This window comes from Apium graveolens, chromosome 11 (genome assembly GCF_009905375.1).
Source record: "Apium graveolens cultivar Ventura chromosome 11, ASM990537v1, whole genome shotgun sequence".
NCBI classification, from domain to species: Eukaryota; Viridiplantae; Streptophyta; class Magnoliopsida; order Apiales; family Apiaceae; genus Apium; species Apium graveolens.
In genome coordinates this window covers 82,003,115-82,017,724 of record NC_133657.1, presented here as the reverse complement: position 1 = coordinate 82,017,724, position 14,610 = coordinate 82,003,115, and the positions used below count along the sequence as shown (strand labels likewise).

At 34.0% G+C, this 14,610-nt stretch overlaps 1 non-coding gene across 1 annotated transcript; it reads left to right on the top strand.

The window, feature by feature from the left end:
• The first annotated feature begins 233 nt into the window (after window positions 1-233).
• LOC141699328 (small nucleolar RNA R71) lies at window positions 234-340 on the top strand. Its single transcript, XR_012565799.1, has one exon. It is a non-coding gene; the product is annotated as a small nucleolar RNA R71 (small nucleolar RNA).
• The last annotated feature ends 14,270 nt before the right edge of the window (window positions 341-14,610 follow it).

The following is a 14,610-nucleotide window of genomic DNA, read 5'->3' as shown; positions in this document are numbered from 1 at the left end:
AAAGTTGAGCAGCTATAGCAGTAGCTGTATCCACTTCCAGAATTCCTACTACCTTGCCTTGCAACATTATTTGTGTTGGATTCTGGTATTTATTAGCTGTCATTAGCTCAATCAACTCATAAGCTTCATTATAGATTTTGGCCCATAAGGCTCCACCAGACGCTGCATCGAGCATAGGTCTAGACTGTGCGCCTAAACCATTATAGAAACAGTTTATAATCATCCAATTAGGCATGCCATGGTGTGGGCACTTTCTAAGCATCTCCTTGTAGCGATCCCAAGCCTCACACAGCGATTCACCAGTTTGCCGCGCAAACTGAGTAAGAGCATTCCTGATTACAGCCGTCTTTGCCATAGGGAAAAACTTGGTGAGAAACTTTTAAGCAAGATCCTCCTAAGTAGTAATAGAGGCTGCTGGTAGAGAATGTAACCAACACGTAGCCTTATCCCTCAGAGAGAATGGGAAAAGCCTCAACCTGATAGCATTTTTAGTCACGCCATTGAACTTGAAAGTGTCGCAGATGTCGATGAAATCCCTGATGTGCATGTTGGGATCTTCTCTAGGAGAACCCCCAAATTGAACTGAATTCTGTATCATCTGAATTGTGCTCGGCTTGATCTCAAAAGTGTTAGCCGGGATGGCTGTTCTGATAATGCTGGACTGAATATCATTGATCTTAGGCTGAGAATAGTCCATCAATATAATATCCCAAATCTTTATTATATGAGCATCTAAATATCATTGTTGGCTTTAATTGAATATGGTGTGTGTTTTATGATAAGGTAGATGGTCTGTCTGTGAGTATATTTGTTCTATAGATTAGATAGATTGTGCGTCCTCCTTCTTTTTGTGATTCTGAGGACATAATCCGTTTAAGGAGGGTAGATTGTAATGACCAGGACTTTTCAAAATCTGTTTATTATTATTATAAAAATATTTAATCAGTCGTTAAATGAGAATAATGTGAATTATGTGAGGGACATATTTTGTGAAGTTAAGATATGTGTGAAATCATGTTTATTTGATTATATGATGATTTCTGTATTTTATTTTTATCTGTTTTTCGAGCTGTGTTATTAAATCTTATTTATTAGGGGTTGTTGTACAGTTTAATTTCTATAAAATTGTGTATTTTCCATAAAATTATTTTTATGGCGTTATAATTTCATTAAATAATTATAAAGATTTAGAAAATTTAGAAAATAATATTTTGGCAATTATTGCTTTTTAAATGATTTTCTGTGTGAATTAAAGTGGGGTATTTTTATTAATTTCAAAAATGATTCAAAAATTATGAAAATTTATTTTATATGTAATTAATTATTTTAGGATTTTTAAATTATTTTGGTATTTTTCCAGTGTATGGTTGCTCGTGCATTTGTTCGTTATTTTGCAAATCAATCCGGGATCGGGCCCTAAAAAGGGGTACGTGTCCTATTTTCTAAAGCGTGGCAGTTTTTAACAATTCAGTTTATTTTTATTTTTACAAATTAACATCAATCCCTCTCATGTTCTTCATCTCATCTCTCGATTCATCTCCATCCCTCTACTCTCTCTCTCATTTTCTCTCGGCCAAGAATTCCACCACCGCCCAATCCTCACTTTTCTCCATTTTCTTGCATAAATTAACTACCCATCCTCTTCAAAATCTATTCACAGTCATTTTGATAGCTGCATGTAAGGATATTCGTATATATATATATATATAAATTCGAAATGGGTCTTGTGATTTATCGTGGAATTAGATGTTAATGGAGATATGAGTGATGATTAAAGGTTAAAGGAGGAAGGGGTGGAGCCTTGGTACAGAGAAACCCATTGTTGGGCTCTCATCGGGCCTGCTACCGCCGGCAATGAACTCCGGCAAGCCGGCGGCATAAATTATTATTTGGTTTAGGTTGATTTTTGCTTGTTAATTATAGTTATGAACTTGCTAATTGATTTTGTGTAGTTTCGAGTTGTGTAAGTCAATACTTGGTTGAATTTCGATTATATTCTTAGGCGGATTGAATTTCTAAATGAAAACTACTATTCTTGATTTTATAAAATCTGAAATTTCAGTTGGTACAGATGATTTCCGGGTTTTTAGATTTATAACAATGGTGTAGTAGTGTATAACTTGAGTTTTGGTTTGTTAAGTGATTATGGCTTGACCCGGTTAATATATGTTTAAGTTAAAATAGTTTATGGTGGTTTTAAATTTGAGTCTTGGTATTTTGAGTTGTTCTACAAAATTTTCAGATTTGTACATAGTTATTTGAAGGATTATTAGTGAGTTATATGCATGATATGTTGTGAATTGTGTTGTCAAATCCGTTTAGAAATAAGCTAAGTTCTTGTTAAATTCGTATCTTTTAAATAGTTCATCGTATAATAATGATTTTACACTCTCTGGAAAGATAATGGAATTATCTACAATTATTATTCTTTGTGTTTTTCCAAATTCGGCCTGCAATTATAATAAAATATGTCGTTTGTAAAATTTGTCCTGTTATTTCAATTTGATACATCCTGACTTCAAAAATTCGTAGTAAATTCATTATTTTAGCTATGACTTTTAACTATACTAATTTGGAAATCTTAATTCAGGATCTACAATTATTACTTATAGTTAATTAACCAATTCTATGATTTAAGAGTCTCAAATACTAAGTTACTTGCGAAAACAGGCTGAATCTGCTTGTGCAGCTGTTTATTTTAAAGTTTCTGAATTCGTTACTTGGTCATTTTTAGCGAGCCTTACCATTTTGGAAAGGTCGCGAAATATCCTACAACTTTTATGTTTTAAACTTTTCTGTTTAAGTTCATCTAGGTGTTGTAAAATATCATTCTTTCGAGGCTGGTTAACTCAAATTTTAGGTTCGGAAGCTATTTTGTGTGTTATAACTCGACATGTGGTTTTGTGCTAATATATGTGATTGCTAGTTATTGTTTAATAGATTAAATATATGAACCTATAGTATATTAGTGTTGGTTAGTGTTTTGATATGTGTTTTCTAGTTTATTAAATTATAGATTTAAGTTAGCATACTTGATGACATACTTGACTTGTGCACATGTACATTGACTTGTTATTTGTATATGTGATAGCAGCGATATGTTTTATGAAAATACATGTTAGTATATGCCTATTTGAGATTGAGTTCTGTTGCTAATTATTAGAGTGTGATTTGAATATGTGTATAGTTACTAGTCTATGTGATATATGTGCGAGGTGATTTATTTAAGTGTTTACTCGAGTTGAATTGGTGATGCTAAATTATATAACTGTAAGTTCAAATATTAGAAATTATTAAGTATACTTAATTGTTTAGGTGCCGCAAGTCTGGGCGGGTAATTTTTTCTTACTTGTTTACTTTTATGTTGCTGCAAGTTGAGGCAGCTTTATTTTGTATGGTTACAAGGTTAAATTGTGGAATTGAAAAACTGGTGGATAGTCCTAATTACGAATACTTCATGCCAAAATTTTCTAAAATTCTCATGTATCTAAATCTATTTGACTTATTTGATTTCAATGATTTGAAAGCATGTTATGATCGTTAGATGTAACACGTATAAGATATGTTTGGGTAAGAACATTAAAATGACTTGTGGGTTGTATTTGTGGTGTGGTTATTCAGGGTATTGTCCATATTACGAATATGTCATGCCGTATTTTCCATAGAAATATTATCATAAGTTGCGCGTTCTTGTGTTAATTAATATTCTGAGTTGGTAGTAAGTTTTAAACTATAATGTGTGCTACTTGTTATGTGCTATATATATATATCGCGAAAGGGTAGAAATAAGATAGTCATTTTAGAAGGATACTAAAGTAGTATCTTTTTGCTTATGATAGGATCGGGCATTAAGGGTGTGAGACCAAGCAAAAGAAAAGAAAAAGGGAGAGTTGCATAGTGGTTTAGTAGTTACGGATGATTCGAGACGAACAGAACCAGACGTTGGGGATCAAGACTGAAGTTGGATAAGATTTCGTATCAGACCGCAGTAACCGCATTAGCGACATATCAAAGAATTAAGAATAGGAAATGGTGACGTCTTGAGAAAGCATCATGAGATATTTGTGTTATTGCGAGTGTGTATGATTGCTAAGGACCAAAGGCTAGTATCCCTATCATCACTTATTGTTCAAGTGATATTTATTTTAAATCCTATTATGCAAGTATTGCTTTCCCTACTTTCAGTTCAGAATAGATAAATATTTTACATATCGCTGAGTTAAATGTTTATTGTGCAAGTACTTTTATGTTATTCTATGTTCAGAATAGTTAAGTGATTTTACTTATCAAATTAATGGATTCATAAGTGTTTTGGATTTTGAGAAAAATGAGTTGGTTTTGCGAGTATTCCTGCCCAAGTAAATGAGGGAATAAAAGTTTATAAGGGCGTCGAGTATTATGACCCTTTCAATAAAATGTTTTTAAGATTGGATGGTTGCGTAAGAGGCCGTGACGGCGGTCCAGCGTGAGTTATGTGTTATACAGGATATAACACCTTGCTAGGCCGATATATGCTTTGGGTACCCCTTTGTTTAGTTGGATGTGCTTCGGCATACCGGTGTTGCTCCGCGGCTGATCACTGGCGGCAACACACCGTAGTTTGAGGATTCCAATCTAAATTCTTATATTGTTTTTGATAATCTTTCAAGGAATGATTTATTAAGTATTTTGTTTCCGGATAAAAGATGAAATGCGGTTTTGATTCAGTTTCTGATTTTGAGGATACTTAGTTTGTTGTTAAATATCAAAGGTGGTATTATTACAGATGATTGGTGTTCACTTCAGTATGGGATGTTGTGAGCATCAAAGTTCGTAGTGATATCTAATTTGATATGATAACAAAACAAGTATTAATTTCAAGAGTTCAGTTTTGAGTAAAGTTTACGATTCAATCCATAATCATTATTTTATATTAGAATTGTTTACGATATTTCCGTAAACACTGTTTTACGAGTTTTATTCTCGTCAACATTCAAAGTATTGCTGAAGCATTTCGCTCAAAAATATCAAAATGGTTTTGAATATAATTAAGGAATCAATTCTGGGGTTCCTCAACTAAAATTTTATGATTCAGCAATTATGATTTTAAATGTTCTGCTCTAATGCAGATGTCGGGTTTATATCAAAACGACATTATATATATTACAATGATCTTGCTGAGCATTTCTTCCGCTCATACTTGCCTATTTTTTAAATTTAACCTCCAGTGAGGATTAGCTTGCGCTGTTCAACTGTGTAATTCAAGGAAGCAAAGAAGAAGCTCTTGGAAGGTGGCTGGTCCAGGGTTTGCGGGCTAGTGTAAGTTTTATTGTATATGTTATATAAGGAATTTAAGATTTTATCTGAAATTTTAAGAAAAATTGCATATGCAAGATTGGAAAGTTGATAAGAAGACCCATAGTGCTTTCTTCTGCTGATTCCGAGGACAGAATCCTTATATGGGGGGTGGAGTGTAATATCCCAAATCTTTATTATATGAGCTTCTAAATATCATTGTTGGCTTTAATTGAATAAGGTAGATGGTATGTCTGTGAGTATATTTGTTCTGTAGATTAGATAGATTGTGCGTCCTCCTTCTTTTTGTGATTCTGAGAACGGAATCCGTTTAAGGAGGGTAGATTGTAATGACCAGGACTTTTCAAAATCTGTTTATTATTATTATAAAAATATTTAATCAGTCGTTAAATGAGAATTATGTGAATTATGTGAGGTATATATTTTGTGAAGTTAAGATATGTGTGAAATCATGTTTATTTGATTATATGATGATTGGGGTATTTTATTTTTATCTGTTTGTCGAGCTGTGTTATAAAATCTTATTTATTAGGGGTTCTTGTAGTGTTTAATTTCTATAAAATTGTGTATTATCCATAAAATTATTTTTATGGCTTTATAATTTCATTAAATAATTATAAAGATTTAGAAAATTTAGAAAATAATATTTTGGCAATTATTGCTTTTTAAATGATTTTATGTGTGAATTAAAGTGGGGTATTTTTATTAATTTCAAAAATGATTCAAAAATTATGAAAATTTTATTTTATATGTAATTAATTATTTTAGGATTTTTAAATTATTTTGGTATTTTTCCAGTGTATGGTTGCCCGTGCATTTGTTCGTTATTTTGCAAATCAATCCGGGATCGGTCCCTAAAAAGGGGTATGTGTCCTATTTTCTAAAACGTGGCAGTTTTTAACAATTCAGTTTATTTTTATTTTTACAAATTAACATCAATCCCTCTCCTGTTCTTCATCTCATCTCTCGATTCTTCTCCATCCCTCTACTCTCTCTCTCTCTCATTTTCTCTCGGCCAAGAATTCCACCACCGCTCAATCCTCACTTTTCTCCATTTTCTTGCATAAATTAACTACCCATCCTCTTCAAAATCTATTCATAGTCATTTTGATAGCTGCGTGTAAGGATATTCGTATATATATATACAAATTCGAAATGGGTCTTGTGATTTATAGTGGAATTAGATGTTAATGGAGATATGAGTGATGATTAAAGGTTAAAGGAGGAAGGGGTGGAGCCTTGGTACACAGAAACCCGTTGTTGGGCTCTCATCGGGCCTACTACCACCGGCAATGAACTCCGGCAAGCCGGCGGCATAAACTATTATTTGGTTTAGGTTGATTTTTGCTTGTTAATTATAGTTATGAACTTGCTAATTGATTTTGTGTAGTTTCGAGTTGTGTAAGTCAATACTTGGTTGAATTTCGATTATATTCTTAGGCGGATTGAATGTCTAAATGACAACTACTATTCTTGATTTTATAAAATCTAAAATTTCAGTTTTTACGGATGATTTCCAGGTTTTTAGATTTATAACAATGGTGTAGTAGTGTATAACTTGAGTTTTGGTTCGTTAAGTGATTATGGCTTGACCCGGTTAATATATGTTTAAGTTAAAATAGTTTATGGTGGTTTTAAATTTGAGTGTTGGTATTTTGAGTTGTTCTACAAAATTTTCAGATTTGTACATAGTTATTTGAAGGATTATTAGTGAGTTATATGCATGATATGTTGTGAATTGTGTTGTCAAATCCGTTTAGAAATAAGCCGAGTTCCTGTTAAATTCGTAGATTTTAACTAGTTCATCGTATGATAATGATTTTGCACTCTTTGGAAAGATAATAGAATTATCTACAATTTTTATTCTTTGTGTTTTTCCAAATTCGGCCTGCAGTTATGATAAAATCTGGCGTTTGTAAAATTTGTCTTGTTATTTCAGTTTGATACATCCTGACTTCAAAAATTCGTAGTAAATTCATTATTTTAGCTATGACTTTAAACTAACCAATTTGGAAATCTTAATTCAGGATCTACAATTGTTACTTATAGTTCATTAACCAATTCTATGATTTAAGAGTCTCAAATACTAAGTTACTTGCGAAAACATGACTGAATCTGCTTGTGTAGTTGTTTATTTTAAAGTTTCTGAATTCGTTACTTGGTCATTTTTAGCGAGCCTAACCATTTTGTAAAGGTCGTGAAATATCCTACAACTTTTATGTTTTAAACTTTTCTGTTTAAGTTCATCTAGGTGTTGTAAAATATCATTCTTTCGAGGCTGGTTAACTTAAATTTTAGGTTCAGAAGCTATTTTGTGTGTTATAACTCGACATATGGTTTTGTGCTAATATACGTGATTGCTAGTTATTGTTTAATAGATTAAATATATGAACCTATAGTATAGAAGTGTTGGTTAGTGTTTTGATATATGTTTTCTAGTTTATTAAATTATAGATTTAAGTTAGCATACTTATGACATACTTGACTTGTGCACATTTACATTGAATTATTATTTGTATATGTGATAGCAGCGATATGTTTTATGGAAATACATGTTAGTATATGCCTATTTGAGATTGAGTTCCGTTGCTAATTATTAGAGTGTCATTTGAATATGTGTATAGTTACTAGTCTATATGATATATGTGCGAGGTGATTTATTTAAGTGTTTACTCGAGTTGAATTGGTGATGCTAAATTATATAACTATAAGTTCAAATATTATAAATTATTAAGTATACTTAATTGTTTAGGTGCCGCAAGTCTGGGCGGGTAATTTTTCTTAATTGTTTAGGTGCCGCAAGTCTGGGCGGGTAATTTTTCTTACTTGTTTACTTTTATGTTGCTGCAAGTTGAGGCAGCTTTATTTTGTATGGTTACAAGGTTAAATTGTGGAATTAAAAAACAGGTGGATAGTCCTAATTACGAATACTTCATGCCAAAATTTTCTAAAATTCTCATGTATCTAAATCTATTTGACTTATTTGATTTCAATGATTTGAAAGCATGTTATGATCATTAGATGTAACACGTATATGATATGTTTGGGTAAGAACATTGAAATGACTTGTGGGTTGTATTTGTGGTGTGGTTATTCAGGCTATTGTCCATATTACGAATAGGTCATGCCGAATTTTCCGTAGAAATATTATCATAAGTTTTCGTTCTTGTGTTAAATAATATTCTGAGTTGGTAGTAAGTTTGAAACTATAATGTGTGCTACTTGTTATGTGCTATATATATATATATCTCGAAAGGGTAGAAATAAGATAGTCGTTTCAGAAGGATACTAAAGTAGTATCTTTTTGCTTATAATAGGATCGGGCATTAAGGGCGTGAGACCAAGCAAAAGAAAAGAAAAAGGGAGAGTTGCATAGTGGTTTAGTAGTTACGGATGATTCAAGACGAACAGAACCAGACGTTGAGGATCAAGACTGAAGTTGGATAAGATTTCGTATCAGACCGCAGTAACCGCATTAGCGACATATCAAAGAATGAAGAATAGGAAATGGTGACGTCTTGAAAAAGCATCATGAGATATTTGTGTTATTGCGAGTGTGTATGATTGCTAAGGACCAAAGGCAAGTATCCCTATCATCACTTATTGTTCAAGTGATATTTATTTTAAATCCTATTATGCAAGTATTGCTTTCCCTACTTTCAGTTCAGAATAGATAAATGTTTTACATATCGCTGAGTTAAATATTTATTATGCAAGTACTATTATGTTATTCTATGTTCAGAATAGTAAAGTGATTTTACTTATCAAATTAATGGATTTATAAATGTTTTGGATTTTGAGAAAAATGAGTTGGTTTTGCGAGTATTCCTGCCCAAGTAAATGGGGGAATAAAAGTTTATAAGGGTGTCGAGTATTATGACCCCTTTCAATAAAATGTTTTTAAGATTGGATGGTTGCGTAAGAGGCCGTGACGGCGGTCCAGCGTGAGCTATGTGTTATACAGGATATAACACCTTGCTAGGCCGATATATGCTTTGGGTACCCCTTTGTTTAGTTGGATATGCTTCGGCATACCGGTGTTGCTCCGCGGCTGATCACCGGCGGCAACACACCGTCGTTTGAGGATTCCAATCTAAATTATTATATTGTTTTTGATAATCTTACAAGGAATGATTTATTAAGTATTTTGTTTCCGGATAAAAGATGAAATGCGGTTTTGATTCAGTTTCTGATTTTGAGGATACTTAGTTTGTTGTTAAATATCAAAGGTGGTATTAGTACAGATGATTGGTGTTGACTTCAGTATGGGATGTTGTGAGCATCAAAGCTCGTAGTGATATCTAATTTGATATGATAACAAAATAAGTATTAATTTCAAGAGTTCGGTTTTGAGTAAAGTTTACGAGTCAATCCATAATCATTATTTCATGTTAGAATTGTTTACGATATTTCCGTAAACACTGTTTTAGGAGTTTTATTCTCGTCAAGATTCAAAGTATTGCCGAAGCATTTCGTTCAAAAATATCAAAAAGGTTTTGAATATAATTAAGGAATCAATTATGGGGTTCCTCAACTAAAATTTTATGATTCAGCAATTATGATTTTAAATGTTCTGCTCTAATGCAGATGTCGGGTTTATATCAAAACAACCTTATATATATTACAATGATCTTGCTGAGCGTTTCAACCTCTCATACTTGCCTATTTTTTAAATTTAACCTCCAGTGAGGATTAGCTTGCGCTGTTCAACTGCGTAATTCAAGGAAGCGAAGAAGAAGCTCTTGGAAGGTGGCCGGTCCAGGGTTTGCGGGCTAGTGTAAGTTTTATTGTATAAAGTTGTTTATATTATATTATATTATAGTTTTGTATTTTATTTGGGCCTAGTATACTTCATTTCGAAGTTATACTAGTGGGTTTAGTTTTGAATTGAAATTTGTTCAAAAGAGTTTTAAAAGAAAGTGAAAAATTTATTTGTGGAACTTGGATTTTTTGTTTCTAGAACTGTAACCTTAAAAGATCTTGGATTAGTTTGGGGTCATTTGTGCTAAATATCTTTCGCTGGTATTTGATTATTGATTAAACAGGTTGATTTGGATTGAGGTTTTATAGTGACGACCAAATCCTCTGACCCCGGATTTGGGGGCGTTATAATCAAATCCTTCAGATTTTCTGCTTGATCTCCCATCACTACTAGAGCTTCTTCCTCAACTTTTTCTTCTTCTTCAAAAACTTCCTATCGTACCACAAATTCTTCCTTGCTTTGATTCAGAGTTCTCTTATGAGACCGCGAACGCGTATGCATACACGCTAGCTGGAGTACCTGAAACACGACAAGGAAAAGAGTAAGTAACAATGTCCGAGTCAATGAACTTTAACAATCACTGCTGACAAACACATAAACTAAAAATTAACACCGAGTCCCCGACAGCGGCGCCAAAAACTTGTTAGGGATAGAACACGCGCTAATAATTCACGCAAATATACGCGTTCGCAAGTAATATAGAATTAATTCTAGTTCGTTCCCACATAGACTCTTCTGGTTAGCTTAATTATTATGCGCTTATACAACAATTATATAGTTATGATTCAATGCTAAGATGAATAACAAGTTGAGATTGTTAATAACTAAGATATTAACTAACATGCAATAATGAAAGAGAATAATGGGTTGAACTATTATATGAGACAAACATGGGATTCTAAATTCATTAAATACTTCATTCAAAGCCTTCTTGTTCTTAACCTTATCATGCAATAGTGATGACACTATTTAGATAACACGAAACTGATAAATGACAACTTTCATTGCACGAATAACATACTACCAGACATCCACAAAAGAGATAGAAGCTAAATAGACACCAAGTATGTTGAGACCCTATATGTCTATAGAATTTGACAACACAAAGGTTTAATGCATAAGTTACCTATCGTGATTACATAGGGAAAGTAAGATGGTTAAAATTACCTACGAATCATGCATAACAAATACATGAACCTATGCTAGCATGGCAAGTTCTAACCCTCAAAATTCACTGTCGTTTCATTAGAGATTAACATGTTATCTTATATGTTCGCGATGCTCATAAGATGAATAAGCACAACCAATACTAGGTTATCATACAATCACCATACACTAATATATCGAAACAAGATTAACTATTGAAATCCATAAATAAATTCGCTAGAACCCCATGATAACGATTAGCCCATTATCGGACTCCTCATCAATATGGGTTCCGATGAAAGCATGGTATAATAAACGTAGTCTTTATAATGAATAAATAATAAACCAAGTATGTGAAACAAGAGTATAGGTTTAACAAATAAGAAAACTAGCATCCAAGATTACAATTTAAAATAAAGAATCACAAGAATAAACTAGATCCTCTTTGCCTTGGTTGAATTGTGCTATACGGTCTTCTTACGCCTTCTCCTTAAGCTCGGGTACGTCTTGTTATTAAAAATGATCTTTATTTCTCTTTATATAGCAGCCCATTCAGATCAGAAGCCCAACAATCAGAATCACATAAGAATCAGGATTCTTGAAACCCGACCTGGCGCGGGCGCGCGCTTCACCAGCGCGGGCGCGTTGTCTTTCTGGAACTTCGGCGCGGCCGCACGCTACTACAATGCGGGCGCGCTGACCTTCTAGAAAATAATTATTTTCTTGTCTTCTTGGCTGGTTTGAGTTGGCCTTTTCACGAGCAATCTTTTTGACACATTCCTAATACCATTTTAGCATCAAAATAATGCCAAATCACATAGATCCTTTAAATATGCCTGAAATGCAAAACACTACAAAAACAAATCAAAAACACTAATAACTTGAGGATAAAATATCAATTCAAAGCTTTTTGGAGAGTTATAAGTTGACATAAATTCCACTTAACAGCACGATGTGAAGGAAAAGTATCCTCGAAGCGGCAAGAACTTTGATTCCCCTTCCAAAAAAAATCAAGGACCAGCACTAAATGCGCGGAGGAGCCAAATACTAATGGAAATTTAGAAAGATAAAGATTTTAGATGGCCAAAGCCACTAAGGGAAGACACCGAGAAGAGGGACAAGAACCAATTTTATAGGTTCCATAAGGATGTTGGTCATAACACCAACGATTATAGACAACTCAAAAATGAGATCGAGTAACTCATCCGATGAGGAAATTATGGAAGATTCATTAAAGATGATGATGGTAAAGGCCTCAAAAGAGATGATGATCAAGGGGGTAATAACCGAAGTCAAAACCTGCAACCCAGAGGGCCAGTAATCAATACGATCTCTGGAAGGCCAACGACCGCTGGGACAATAAAGAACTCTCAGAAGGCTTATTCTAGAGAGGTGATGAGTATAGTCGGAGACGCACCCAAACATGCTATGACTTATATGACACTTGAATTCGGCGACCCCGGCGTTGATGGTTTGAAATTTCCTCAGGATAATCTCCTGGTTATCATCCCGATAATTGGAAATTGTCATGTCGAAAGGTTCTTGGGAAATAATAAAGCTTTTATAGATATTCGGTTCCACGACACGTTTCTAAGGATGGGGTACACTAACTCCCAATTGACCCCCTCCGATACACCCATCTACGGGTTTAATGGAGTGGGGTGTCAAGTAAAAGGAGCAGTTCAACTTCCCATGACTATTGGGGAAGAGCCTAGAGAGGCCACACAGATGTTAAACATTCAGGTAGTCAAGGCAGCATCTACCTAAAATTCAATCATGGGAAGAACTGGGATTTATGTATTTAAGGCCGTGCCTTCGACTTACCACAGGGTACTTAAGTTCCCAACCAGAAACGATGTCGGAGAAGAGAAAGGAAATCAAAAAGATGGCCGGAAGTTGCTATGTAGAAGCACTTAGGCACGATGGGACTAGGGTACAGGTCCTCCCAATTGAAGACATGGATTCTCGCAAGAAAAAAGAACATCATGGGAATCCAGTTGAGGACTTGGTCCCGATTCCCTTAGACCCGCTATACCTTGATAAAATCACCTACTTTGGAGCTTCATTGGGGAAACCCCTGAGGGACCAATTGACAAAGTTCCTAAAAGAGAACAATGATTGTTTACTTGGACAGCAACTGACATGCCTGGGATCACCTCAACTATATAACTCACAAGTTGAATGTCGATCCAACTCGAAAGGCCGTAGAATAGAAGAAGAGAGCATATGCCCCTGATAGGCTGGAAGCCATTAAGAGGGAGGTTGAGAAGCTCCTTAAAGCTGGACTTATCGAGGAAGTACAATTTCCTGAATGGTTAGCTAACCGTGTGATGGTCAAGAGAGCCAATGGGAAGTGGAGAATGTGTAACGACTGGGAATTTCGTGACGCAATTAAATGAATAAAGTATGATTTCGGTGGTGTAATTATAAATTATGAGATTAAATAATTTTGATGGTTAATTAGCTTTATTGTATATTAGTAGCTGGGAGCGTAGAAAGATGCGTTCCAATTTAAAGAGTCGGCTTAGGGGTTAAGCTGTGTTGTCGGGTCGTCAGGTAGAACGGAACCCGTCTTAAAAAGGGATTAAAGTGTTTAAATGTGAAATATGTGTTGATGAAATGGAATGTTTAAGTGAGAATTATGTTCTAGTGATGTGTCAGTTAGTAAAAGTAATTGATTGTGAAGCGTAATTGAAACGCTGAGCGTCGGGCCGTCAAGCGGAACGTGACCCGATACGCGAAAAAGGAGAATGATAATAAAAAGGGAAAATTTCATGATCAAATATGAGTTGTGATGTGTGAATATACGTGTTTGCTTGTCTGTATGCATGATTACGTGATCTATTGATTTTAAATGGATATAAGGGATTTATTTAGATTAAAATATGGTTTATTGAACCTTTATACATTTTTATAAAATTATTCGAGAATGGTCAAGGCGTGAAATTTGTTTTGTAATCTTCAAAATAGTCCTAGAGACTTTCTAAAAATGATAGATGAATTTATTTCGTGATGGTTTCTTTTTAAAATGATTTTATGGAGTTAAAATGCTATTTTCAGCATAATCTTGTAAAATCCTTATTAAATCAACCGTTCGCTCAAAAATTATTCTGAAAATATGGTTGGAAAGCTAATTTCGAGATCTATGCCATAAAATTTTAAGAAAATTTAAAAGTATGGTACAATGACCATACTACCCTTCCAAGCTAATATATATACTCCCTTCCGTCCCCCTTTTTTATTCTTCACCCAACCTCACTCTCTCATCTCTCACATTCTCTCATTTTTCTCTTTTTCTCTCTCACTCTTGAACCTCTCTCTCTTTACCTATCTCTCGGTATATAGTCTGTCTCCCTCTCTATTTCTTTGAAACCCTCCATGAAACTTTATCATTATTCCATATGAGC